Genomic DNA, 11881 nt, shown 5'->3' on the forward strand with positions numbered 1-11881 from the left:
AGCGACCGAAATACTTTACTAATCGAGTCTTTTTTTTTCTCTTACGCTTGAGTATGCTCAGGAATAGAACCCTTTCATTTTTCAGGGTCTGATTCGATGTGGTTTAATTGTTATTAAATAAACAAAAATAATAATTAATAAATATTTATTAAAAAAAAATTATGAGGCGTGCACTTTTGGATTTTCCAAATTATTTATTTATACGATCAACCGTTTTTGAGGTAGAGCGCGAAGAGTGCGCAGCGTACAGTCATATATGAGCTAATGCAGGGTCAAGCGTGAGTTACGGTTATCAGTACGTTGTATAAAGTCAATTATTGACAAAAAAATTATAATTATTGAGCAATGCCCATTATTTCTGTACTTATTCTTAATTATTTATATTTAATTATTCAACTATAGTATATTATTAATTAATTCTGGATTATCTATTTTAGTTATATTTTAAAATAAAAAGACAGTAAGGAAATATATTTTAGATATACCTTTATTCATCATTAAATATGGCATGTTATACATTTATTAAAATGTGAGTTTAAATATTAAAATACTAAATAAACCTGTACAATTGTCAACACTTCCACCAACAAGTGTAGCAGCCCGTCAACATATCAATCATGTCTACTACCAGATTCAAACGTGGCTAGGGAAGAACTTAGAACCTCAAGAAAGGCTGGAAGCTTGAAAATGAAATCCTGGAGCCCATAACAACGTTATTACCTCCAGCACCAGCCGAACTACTAAACACAATATTTTGCAATTGCAAAAATGGTTGTGGTTCCCGCTGTGGATGCAGAAAATCAGGGCTACTATGTTTTTTAGCTTGTGGCCAGTGCAATGGACAAGCTTGCCTCAACGTTCCACTATATCCAAGTAATCCCGATGAAGAAAGCACATACGATCCTGAAATTCTAGAAGGTTTGGAAATGAATATGACCGATAATGAGGATGATGACAATGAATTGAATATTTTAGACCGACAACAAGAAGAAGACGACGAAGAAGAAGATAACTAGCTTCCATTCGCAATTTCATTCGATTCACAAATTATTTTAATATTTAAACTTGTGACGGGTGAAGGGGTGAAGGGTGACAGAGAATGCAGGTTGATACTACAGTATTTATTGAGTAAACGTATTAAATACAGACTATTGACAATTGTGGTGCGCGCCGTGCTATCAGAGTGAATCCCAACAGGGGTGGAAGTTCACTGTAATAGCAACGGGAATATCTGGGTACTTGACACTAAAACGTCTCAACAAAGGTGAAAGCGTATAGCGTGCGTGTATCCAGGCCCTAACCTGAACGGAACGGAACTGAACGACAAATATTTGTATGCGGCCGAAGGTCACTATTCTTAGTGAGATAAACGATAGCGAGATCTTAATATCGTGATACGACAGCTGGCGCCATCTAGTTGTGAGTTCGGTCAATTTGCATACATTGTGTTACAGATTCTCCCCCTCTGTCCATGAAGTCGACCCGACGAGTAGGACAGGAACAGGAATGTAGCTTTATTGATGATTCTTGCGTGGTCTTCCTCTAGGTCTAGAAGCCTTTGTCGTTATAACCTTAGCGTCTATGGTTTGCTTCTTAGGCCTTCCTCTTTTTCTAATAGGTAGAGTGGGTTCTGGCACTACGGCATCTTCAGAACGATATCTCGTTAAAGCCGAGGCATGATACACACCAACAGGAGTCTTGGAATCAGTGCTTGCTAATTCAAATGAACTAGGACCACGTCGGCGTAGTATAATGTAAGGCCCATCACGGCGAGGAGCAAACTTCGAACTGAATCCCTGGCTGGCCTTGCTCAATGCATGGGTTGGCTTCTACCCACATACTAAATCACCAGGTTGGTAATCAGGACAAGCTTGTCTCTTCTTGTCCACGTACTCCTTCCTCTTTTCTTCCTTCATTTCTTGTACTTCCCGTGCCCTAAGCAGAGTGTCTGCCATCTCGAGTAAGCGCGGGGTAACTTCTTTGATAAAGCTATCATTTTGTATTATCTCACGGAGATCATGATTCACATCATCCGGCGTCCTCAATTCACGTCCGAATGTTAGATACGCAGGCGTGTACCCAGTGGAACAGGATGATGCCGTGTTCATAGCAAAGCGTATACTAGGTAGCCTCTCTGCCCATGTATTATGATTCTCCTCTACTAAAATGGCTAATTGCGTTTTCAGATCACGGTTCCTTCGCTCAACCGGATTTGTTTCAGGATGGTACACTGGTGTGAAACCATGTTGAATATTAAGGCAATACGTTAATTGTTGCATGACAGAGCTCACGAACTGCGTGCCGTTATCGCTGATAAATCGGCGTGGAGTGCCATATCTCAGTATAATCTCATCAAGAATTACTTTGGCACAGTCATCAGCAGTAGCTCGTTCTAAAGCAAATAATTCTACCCAACGCGAAGCGACGTCTTCGACGATGAAGATCCAGTTTTGGTTCTTGGCAGTTCGGGGCAATGGCCCGAATAAATCAAAAGCGACCACTTCGAATCGATGATTGCTGGCTGTGGTCTGGAGCAAACCAGCGGGCTTTTGGTTAGAAGGTTTGTAACGTTGACATTGAAGGCAGTTGCGGACATAAGTCTCAATATGCTTCCTCATCCCCTTCCAGAAGTATCGTTTGGCAATGCGTTCAAATGTCTTTTCCGCCCCATAATGTCCAGCAATTGGTTCATCGTGATAAACACTGATGATACTATTTTGCTCTTGTTTGGGTATTACTAGTTGACTGATTCCTATATCAGTATCGGGACTGTAACGGTATAACAAGCCGTTATTCATATAGTATCCCTTTCTACTCCAATATTCTCCGTTTTCTGTATTGTTTCCTTCTAGGCATTGTACTATCTTGACAACTTCTTCATCTTTTAGCTGCTCTGTCCTTATCGTTTCTTTACTCTTCGCTGGCATGTCTACCACTACTGTACATAGACCGCAGTCCGTTTCTGTTTCAGGAGTACAGTTGGGTCGCGATAAAGAGTCAGCGACAACATTTACTCTGCCAGAAATATACTTAATAGTAATGTCGTACGGTTGTAGAAGAAGAGCCCATCGGGCCAAACGCCCACTTGGCGATTTCAACGACATGAGCCATCTAAGGGCCTGATGATCCGTCATAATCGTAATCTTACAACCTTCTATGTAACCTCGAAATTTATTAACCGCCCATACCACCGCAAGCGCTTCACGTTCTGTCGTGGAGTAATTGCGCTCTGCCTTGTTTAGGAGACGGCTTGCATATTCAACGGGGTGTTCATTTTCACCCTCCCCCTGCACCAAAACTGCACCCAAAGCGTAGCTACTAGCGTCAGTTTTAATTGTATATAGTTTGGTGTCATCCGCTTGGGCAAGAACTGGGGAAGACGCCAAAAGCTCTCGAAGCTTTGCAAATGATTTTGTTTGCTCTTCTCCCCATTGCCAACAGGCATTTTTCTTGGTCAGGCGAGTGAGTGGTTCGGCAATCTTAGCGAAAGCAGGAATGAACCTTCTGTACCATGAACACATTTGTACAAAACTTAATAAATGCTTCAAGTTTCGTGGAGCAGGCATATCTAATATGGCACTGACCTTATCAGGATCAGGCTGAAGACCATCAGCCGTAATGTAGTGCCCTAAGTATTTTACTCTTTGGCAACAGAAGTTACACTTCTCTCGATTGGCTGTAAGGTTGAATTCCAACAGTTTATTGAAAACATCTTGAAGATCTTTGAGGTGGTCTTCAAACGACGACGACATGACTATTAGGTCATCCAAATAAACCATCAACTTTATGTGGCTAAGAGAGATGCGGAAACGATCCATCATTCGTTGGAACGTAGCTGGAGCATTGCGTAGTCCGAAAGGCATCCTCCGAAATCTATACATTCCAAATGGGGTTACAAATGCTGTCTTATCCCGGTGTTCCTCTTTGACACTAATTTGCCAATACCCAGCTCGTAGGTCTATGGTGCTCATGTAAGGAGCAGGCTTAGCATTATGGAGCAGGTCATCCATCCTTGGCATGGGATACGCATCTGGTATTGTAACTGCATTCAGTTGTCGGTAATCTACGCAAACTCTGGTGCCTCCATCTTTCTTGGGGACCATCACTACTGGTGCAGCCCATGGGGAAGAACAGGGCTCAATAATATTTTCTGTCAGCATCTTCTCTACTTCATCCTTCAGGATTTTTGTTTTCAAAGGTGAGAGTCGATAAGGTGGGACCGAAATCGGTTTCTGATCTCCGGTCTCGATCGAATGTTCGAAGTCTTTGACTGGCCTACCATTAGGCGTAAATACGTCAAGATTACGATCCAGAAAACTTTTAATATCTCTGACATCTATCGATGATATTGAGGTTTTTGGGAAGAGATTACTCTCAAATTCACTTAAGTCATAGCCCTCATCATAATTTTGCAGATTGGTTATGGCATCTTCGTAGAGTGCGTCTAAAAATGCGGAAGATCCGCCAGGGGGCTCATCAAAGCGTCTCTTCCTGGGAGGAGGCGTCGGAATGGCTACCTTTATCAAAGGACCATATGGGCGTGGCATGCAGTCTTCGGTGTTACTTTCTTCGGGTAACGAGGGCGACAAGGAGATGTCGTCAGATGTGACTGTTGCAAGCTCGACGTTCCCAAACTTGACAAAACTCTCTGGGTAGAGTTCAAATTCCTGTGATGGATCTTCAAGAAAGTGCCATGTGCACTGCGGCAAGTTCATCACAATGTGAGCATCTTGTATAAATCCAACTCCAAGTAGGGTTTTATTCCTACGCGACTCAGGTAAAACCAACAGGGTTGTGAGGATTGTGCGATCGTTAATTTTTATTGGAGCCTGTGTTACTAAAACGTTTTGTCTTTTATGGACACCATCAGCCAACGTTATTCCGACTCCTAACTCCTTGAACACATATCCTTTCCTCCTGAGCTCGCAATACAACGAGTAGGACGCTATGCTGGATTTGGCACAGCTATCAAGAAAGACAGCGCCGGTGATGCCGTCAATATCGACATATACTACTGGCCGATCCCTGGTGTCAGCGGAAGTAGTTATGGCGCAAAAACCAACATTCTGGTCGGGGCGTTGAGTTTTACTGGCGTGGCACGTCGGACAGTTGCTTCGCACTACTCCAGGAGCACCACAGCCGTAACAACTGAATTTGGGTGTCGATGGTGAAGGGAACTGGGTAACTGCTTCTTTAGCTTCAGTTTTCGTACCTTTTTGCGGTACATTATCCCTGTCCCTTCGGGCACTTAACTTCTTACAGTTCTCTGTAGAATGGCCAAAATTCTTGCAGAATCTGCATTTCATTTTACGTGTGGGGACTAGTCGGGCATCTAACTTGTGTTCAGTAGGCTCAACTTCATTTGAACGAGAAACACCGACTTTCTCCTCAAGGACATGTTCAACCGCTTGAGCCGCCTTTAAAAGCTGGTTGAAGTTTCTGACCTCAGCTCGAGGAATCTTTTCGCGGATATCAAGGCGTAGCAAATGATAAATCATATCCAACTGCTGAGTTTCTGGATGGCCTGGACTAGGTAATTGAGAAAAGAGCAGTCTCTTGCGTCGTACAAAATCCTCAGTCAGTACTCCTGAGAGCTGTTTCTCTTGCATTATGTCGGAGTACAGCAGATATGGCTCACGAGTTGGCGCGAAGTTTTCGCGCAGGCGGGTTTCAAAGTCTGACCATGAAGTCACATCCTCCTTTACTCCTAACCACCAGACTCCTGCTTCACCCTTAAGCAGCAAGGGAAGTTCGTCCAGAGCAGTCTTGTCACCCATATCAGCGGAACGCTTAAAAATATTTATAGCAGACAGGAAGGCTTCAACTACTTCGGCATCCTTTACGCCATCATAATGGTAATTGCAATTTGTAAAAGACCCTTTTCTAACAGGCTGCGCGCCGGGAATCCTTTCCAAAAGCTGCTGAAATTGTTCTGGAGATAACATCTTCACAGATTTTTTCTGTACTTTAACCGTTGTAAGCCGTCCGGAGCGTGTGACGTAAGTAGGTTGGTTAAGTTTGGATGATTTTGTTATCTCAAACCCTCTTCCACTCATTAACAATGTAGGTCGTCTCTCGTAAGCGTCGTAGTGCAGGCGAACGTTGTCTCGTAGATGCTCTACAGATCTCGTAGCACGTCGTATCACGGTGACGTCACGTCGACGGGCCTCACGTCAGGGCGCCAGTTGTGACGGGTGAAGGGGTGAAGGGTGACAGAGAATGCAGGTTGATACTACAGTATTTATTGAGTAAACGTATTAAATACAGACTATTGACAATTGTGGTGCGCGCCGTGCTATCAGAGTGAATCCCAACAGGGGTGGAAGTTCACTGTAATAGCAACGGGAATATCTGGGTACTTGACACTAAAACGTCTCAACAAAGGTGAAAGCGTATAGCGTGCGTGTATCCAGGCCCTAACCTGAACGGAACGGAACTGAACGACAAATATTTGTATGCGGCCGAAGGTCACTATTCTTAGTGAGATAAACGATAGCGAGATCTTAATATCGTGATACGACAGCTGGCGCCATCTAGTTGTGAGTTCGGTCAATTTGCATACATTGTGTTACAGATTCACATTTTAATAAATGTATAACATGCCATATTTAATGATAAATAAAGGTACATCTTAAATATATTTCCATTTTCCTTACTGTCTTTTTATTTTAAAATATAACTAAAATAGATAATCCAGAATTAATAATATACTAGGTATAGTTGAATAATTAAATATAAATAATTAAGAATAAGTAACTACAGAAATAATGGGCATTGCTTAATAATTATAATTTTTTTGTCAATAATTGACTTTATACAACGTACTGATAACCGTAACTCACGCTTGACCCTGCATTAGCTCATATAATATGACAGTACGCTGCGCACTCTTCGCGCTCTACCTCAAAAACGGTTGATCGTATAAAAAAAAAGTTTAGACAAAAGTTGTAGAAAATTTTATACTCTACAACTTTTATAATAGGTGAAAATATCATTTAAGCAATAGGAACCGAGATATTCGCGATAAATCGTTTTTTGTGACCTTTGACCTTCAATATCTTAAGACGCGGACACGATAGCATTTGTGACTTTTGGGACAATATTTAGGGTAACAAAACAAAGGTTTTTACCAATTTCCAGCTTATTATCTTTCATTCCGAGGTGAAACCCCTAATATGACTGGGCTACTAGGTATTTATAGCATTCATAAGACACATATACAATAAGTTCAAGTTAATTTTGTTTAATGTCTCATATTACCTAAACAAGAAGGGTCTTATATAAAATAAGTTTCGTAAAATATTTTCTAACAAATTTTCATGACGAAGTAAAAATATAACACATAAGTAGAGGGAAAACTGTCACCTGATGATATTATTTTGAAAGCTCTAAAAAAATATTGAGGCTGAATGAAGTTATTAGACCGAAAAGGAAGGTAGAGTAGAGCAGCCCTCTGTCTTGCACAAATTATATGCGACAAATGAATTGTGTGATAAAAAATTATAATTGAAAAATAAATAAGAAATCTTATATATAAAAATGAATCGCAAAATGTGTTGGTAAGCGCATAACTCGAGAACGGCTGAACCGATTTAGATAATTCTTTTTTTATTATATTCCTTGAATTACGAGGATGGTTGTTATGTAGAGAAAATGTAAGTTCATGTACCACGGGCGAAGCCGGGGCGGACCGCTAGTTTATAATAAAAGTGTTTAATTATTTGAACAAGCTCCTTTGCATGTTACTTTTTCGTGTCCCTGTATATTAGTACTGATAAAGAGCATTTGTTGCTGCTCTACGTAAGGCTCTACATATTCGTTTTACCCTATTTTCATGAACTTCTTTTAATTACGTGTGCATCTAACCATCTCTAAAAAGATTTAACGCTTCCCCAACCCATTTGAAATTTCGTATTCCGACCTAAAAGATAAACCTACATCATAATAAACAGACTCGGGCGGACGGGAGGATATTCAATCAAGTTATATCATCCATCGAGGCATGCGGACGGCGCCTCATCTCTCTTAGGGCCCATTTGCTGGCCCTAATGGATCTGGTGCTCGAGTCATTTACACGCCGACGCCTTTACACAAAGACGTTAAGAACAAAGGAATCAAATCAATTTGGTTAAATATTGTACATCACAAACATGCAAGTTAATTTAGTGTTTGTTGTACCTACAATGGAAAGCGGTGATAAGCCTTTATATCGTATTTTTTCTTCGTAGCAATTATATTATTAAAAGTGTAAGTGTATACGTTTGTAGGTATAACACTAATGACTAAATAGGTTTACAATTTACATACATATATTTAACATGATTTTATATCCAAAAACTTTGTCAACATCTAAAAACCGATAAGCACTGTAGGTAATATAAATGAAAATGTCATTACACCCTCATAGGCCCTCAACATAATTAAATTTTACTAAATACGGCAACACTCATGACTTTGCATTTATGTAAATAAGGCAATTATGTACTGAGAGGGAATTTGGAGCACATGCTATGTGGTAATGTTTAATTAGTAGCTGCTGCAACATCTCCAAGACGCGTAAATTAGAACAAAGCATAGCTACATGGCGTGCATACATACTGCACATATCGCACAATGCTCGTACATGCCTCGCATAGTTGTAGCACGTGTCTCGGTTCGTACACAATTAACGGATGGGTTTCGTGAGATTTCAAACGCGCTTCAGTTAATTTTGGGGCATTTGTATTATCGTATTGTGATTTGGCTTTGAATTTTGGTGATAGTTAATTACAAATGAGACGATATAATGTGAACAGGTATATTCTATGGCGCGCTATCTCCTTGAAACTTTGGCAGAAATTACGAGATTTTTTGTGTAAAATTGTCTTTTTGTTATTCATAAATGAATGGATGGTAACAAAGACATCTCTACCTCTCTAGTTAGGTTGTTTTCATTCAATTTCATCATATTTCCTTCTGAATTTTTATTTTGAGATGAAAATATAACTCTGATGCTTATGGTTTTATTTAAAAACTCTTAAACCATTTTACAAACAGAAAAGTTCGTAATTGTACACTTAAATTATTAACTTCGACTACTGGACATCGAATTACACCCACTTTGGCCTAAGCGCTTGCATAAATCCGTCGGGTTTCCATTTAGCGTCGGACGTTCATAACAATGGTTATATCGAACATGTACTCGAAAAGTAATTACTACACATCAACGCTGTCGTGTGCAGTCAACATGGCTGAATATACTTATTAAGCGGGCACAAAGCGAAGGCAACCGGCAAACAGCCAGAGGCGCCCTCCCGGCAACGGGAATCAGGTGGCAGCGAGGTGATGCAATTGACAACGGGATACAATCGTAACCGGCACCCTTACACCATGCAATTCCAGTCTGTATATCTATTGGTTTATTCGCTAAAATGGGTCGCAGAGGGCGTTAGGAGGTTCGCCGGGTGGCTGTTGCCAATAGTTACATCCGGGCCGACATGTTCCAGTCAGCTAACATTTATACATGGATTATTATATATTAATGGTAAATACCTAGTTCTGTGCTAGCAATTCGGAGCTGTAAATTAATACTCCGCTCGGGGAACGTACCTAAATTATATATTGATATTGGATTGGAGCTTACAAAGGAGAGCCACCCTTTAATGTACTGATTGAAGTTTACTGTAGCTTTGAATATTTCGATCATCGCTTTATTATTGGTAAATATTATATTTTCATGAATAAAATTGCTTTTCTGATTAGTGATTCGGTAAGCCCGTTAGCCCGTTCTACGTTATATTTTATAAATTGGATTCATCGTTATTTCTACAATATTTAATTATTCAGAGGGCTAAATTTATATCGAATTACTGATTATATTAAATTATAACTTAGGAGTGACGAGTCTGCTAATTGATTAAATTAACATCTAATCTAGGTTCAGTGTTGTAGCCAACCGTCCTTCAAATTTAAAAATATCTTTGGCAAACGGTAATTAACGTATATATACCTGCTAGCTTACCGCCCGCGGCTTCGCCCGCATTTTCAAAGATAAACCCGCATAGTTCCCGTTCCCGTTGGATTTCCGGGATAAAACCTATCCTATGTGTTAATCCAAGTTACCCTCTATATGTGTGCTAAAATTCATTGTAATCGGTTCAGTAGTTTTTGCGTGAAAGAGTAACAAACATCCATACAAACTTTCACATTTATAATATTAATAGGAAGGATAAATAGGTATAGTAGCTGATAACAAGGAGAAAAGGAACGAAAAAAACCCATGAAAAGGAGTCGGCAGTAGGTGGCACTAGTTATTGAAAACTTTTAATGAACATTAACATTTCAATATTTTTGTGAATATCCATCAACTAAGTATTTTTCAATTTCTAGAATGTCATTGAAACTTTGCTTCTTCAGCTCCATTCACATATTTCAGTTTTATCAATAAGAGCACATAACATTATTTTTTCGATTATGGTAATTTCCATGAGTGATAATAATATATTTCTCCAATTTGGTACGGGTCTTATTTAAAACTAGCTTCCGCCCGGAGTCGCCGTCCGCGCGGATGTCGGTCTTCGCGTGAATGGTTTATTTCTCCATTTTGAGTAACTCTGACAATAACCTCTTATAAAATATCTATTGGACTCAAATACGGCTAGGCCTATAATAATACCCAACGTGTGTTCGCTGTTCTACAGAACAACGTCTATGGATAAAACTGAAAAATTAAGATTATTTTTTTTCTTCGTATTTTATCAGGATAAAAAGTATCCTATTTTACGCCCAGGATAATAAGGTATAATTATACCAAGTTTCATCGAAATCGAACCGTTAGTTTTCACGTGATGTCTTCACATACAGACAGACAGACAGACAAAAATTTTTTTAATCACATGTTTGGGTTTGGTATCGATCCAGTAACACCCCCTGCTATTTATTTTTTCAGTATTTTCAATGTACAGAATTGACCCTTCTACAGATTTATTATATGTATATTGTATAGATTAAACGTACTACGCAGTTCGAGTGCTTTCGACTCTACAAAATTTTCCACTGCAAAGACCCCATGTAGTGTTTACCCGAAGTCTGCTTTTGATTTAGACAATATAGGGTAAGAAATAGAAGGAGATTTATACCTCTGTTTATTTAATTTTCAATTTAATTTTGAAAGCCAAACAAAGAAATCGATTATTGGGACGAGAAAAAGCAAAAAGAACTTTTTTATTTTACGTTATTCCTACTAGTCATAATTCATGAATTCTAATAAAATGATGAAATATAATTTGCGTATCTTTTTTTCGTCTGCTATGTATCAAAGCATATTATTTTTCAATTAGCGAAGTTATTTGGTCGCCCGTTCGACAAGCATCACAGAAATGATGGACGTTGGGGTGGATTTTTAATCATGAATTTTGGCAACCGCAATCTCACACTCGTATGTACTCATTGCTTATTTTTATTGGAATTAAAAACTGTACTAAAACCGGGCTTATACAAGAGTTCTTATTTTGTGCCATTTCTGAAATCGAATTTAATAAAACTAATGTTTACTGCAATGTTAAATTGTATATATAGTAAATATTGCAAAGAACTCATCAAATGGTTGATAATTACATCCACTATTTTACCTATAGAATGTTAGAACAAAGTAAAAAGTCGATGCAAAGGCACTAGTGGAGCGAAAAGAGAAACGAAATGCACAACATCAGTAAATGGTAATTACCAGCACAATGAAGTATAAATTCTAGCTCTAAGCATCAATTTCTCGGCTCACTGAGAATGCTGAGTACATAAACACAAAGACTATCGCTGGGAAACGGTTCGTTTTCGTTACCAAGTTGTTCTTTGTAGAACCGCTACGAAGTTACTTGCAAGTCTGCTCTCGGCTTATACGAGCAAT

Source organism: Colias philodice, chromosome 2 (genome assembly GCF_061535455.1).
Source record: "Colias philodice isolate Cphi_HAF_F1 chromosome 2, ilColPhil1 Martin Lab GWU primary, whole genome shotgun sequence".
NCBI classification, from domain to species: Eukaryota; Metazoa; Arthropoda; class Insecta; order Lepidoptera; family Pieridae; genus Colias; species Colias philodice.